This window comes from Galeopterus variegatus, unplaced genomic scaffold (genome assembly GCF_000696425.1).
Source record: "Galeopterus variegatus unplaced genomic scaffold, G_variegatus-3.0.2 Scaffold8664, whole genome shotgun sequence".
Classification (NCBI taxonomy): Eukaryota; Metazoa; Chordata; class Mammalia; order Dermoptera; family Cynocephalidae; genus Galeopterus; species Galeopterus variegatus.
The window spans coordinates 71557-73794 of NW_007734775.1; positions in this window are offsets into that span (position 1 = coordinate 71557).

Here is a 2238-nt window from a genome sequence, read left to right on the forward strand (position 1 = left end):
TTTATTGTGCACTTTTGTCTTAATCTCAGTGAAGGGCAGCACAGGTGGCTCTAACGCAGCTGTGACACAGATGCTTCATTTATAGCATGTATTTATTTTGTAGCAAAAATATTTTTTCACTGTCTTTGAAAATAGCTGGGCAATATTCATGTGAAGTTGGCTACATGTAGAGATTAATTGTGTTCTGAGGGAGAAAAGCTGTCCTGTTCTCTTCCTATTCCATCCCACGCAGAGTAGGAGAGACACTTGTTCATACGTAATTTGCTTCCACACTGCAGAGATTAGTGCAGAAAGTTTTGCCTCCCTCCACTAACGACCCCCTCCACTAACGACCCCCTCCACTAACGACCCCCTCCAGCTCATTTTTTTCTCCACAAACTTCTTTTTCTAGCAGGAGAATTTGGAATTTCTTAAGAACCTTAAATCTGTGAAATCCTTTTGCTATACACATGATGCAAACATACAAGGATGAGGTGAAGCCAGAGGCATTGCCTGGAACTAAGAACTTTCTCTCTTCTTGTTTTTATTTTTTAATTTTGTTGTTGTTGAAAGAATGAACTGAATTCTCTAGGTCTTCTGTTCTAACCTTTAAAACTCAAACCTATTTGTGAGGTCTGCCTCAATTAAATTACTACTGTAGATCTCTTTGCTTTTTAATTAACGTTTTGAACATTTGTTTTATTTGGAGTCAATTTGTTCCTCATTTTAGTATCTTTACAGGGAGAATAGTTTAAATCTGCCTGTACTTCTGCTCCCTGACCTATCCTCAAGTTAATTGCAGCCTCAGGCTAAGCTTTGGTTTCTGTCTCAATTTTCATAAGAACAAACACGACTGAGCTCACGACACCTACTTTTATTGTAGGGACTGGTGCAGCCATTCGTCCCTTTGCTGGAACTGAGTGGAGTTGTCCAGTTTTGCTCACCGCGACTCACTCACCCAACCGGGAACATGTCCCAACACCTCCAAGGCTGCCGTCTCAAGGCAACGGATTTTTTTATACCTCTTTATTTTTCTGTGATTCAACTGGTGCCCCTGTGACTCATGTTATCTCCCCTAAGGGTTCTTTTGTTTTTAAGAGCCCAAGAGGACAGTCAAGCGAGCAGGTGAGCAGGCAGAGAGTCCTATCAGTCAGAGAAGCCTCACATGTGCCACGTCGCAGCTCATCTGTTCCACCAGCTCCGGGCAACGTGACCTGTGCTGCTGCTGAGCACACACGCCTGCTCACTGCTGTCAGCCTCAGACCCCATGTCATTTGCTTGCAAGAGTTTTTAAGTCTGTAAAGAGCTAAAAATGTTTCCCCAAAACACTGAGGACAGAGTGAAAGGAGAGGCGCTTTATTTGTGTATCACAACTGAAGGAAAGTCTCTCACTGTGGTTGGTGAAGGAAAATACCAGGTCTTTTCCTTTAGAAGTCTCCCCAGGACAAGGCCTCTGGTGAAGGACTCTGCCCACTCCAGGATGAAAAACTGGGAGACTAGACACGCTCAGATTTTTGTCCCTAGCTTCTGTTTAGGGCCTTAAAGGTTTTGCCCAGTTTCATAATACAAAAGGCTCAACCAGGCATTTGAATCTTCCCATAGTCCAAATGAGAGCTAAAAGTCTAGCTTCTCATTATGGTCATATAACATTCCGTATTTATTCAACACATCATACTCATTGTTAACTTCCATGAAACTCAGAATTTTTTACTCTTCCTGGAGTGCTCATCACACCTCTATTCCAGATGCAGTTAGGACTCTTCCTTCAGCCCTGCATCAGTCAGCAAGGGCTAGGTTACCTGCTAACAAACAATCCCAAAATCACAGGACTCAAAAAATCACCCCTCTCATGTACCCACATGCTCACTATGAATGAGATAAGAGAGAGCCCTGTTCTGTGTCATCTAAAACCTGAAAACAAGCCTAATGGAAGCACCAACTATAGGATCCCCAGTTGCTGTACAATGAATACAAGTGGGGTGGGTGTAAAGGATAATGGTTCAGGTTTGGGTGCAGGTTTGGGGGTTAGGGTTAGGGCTAGGATTAGGGTTAGAAGTTTGGGTTAAGGGTTAGGGTTGGGGTTAGGGTTAGGGATAGGGATTAGGGTTAGGGGTTAGGGTTAGTGGTTAGGGTTGGTGTTGGGGTTAGGGATTAGGGTTTAGGGGTTAGGGTTAGGGGTTAAGGGTTAGTGGTGATGGGTGAGGGGTTAGGGGGTTAGGTGTAAAAATTGAGGATCAAATAAATGGAATCATATCCCAT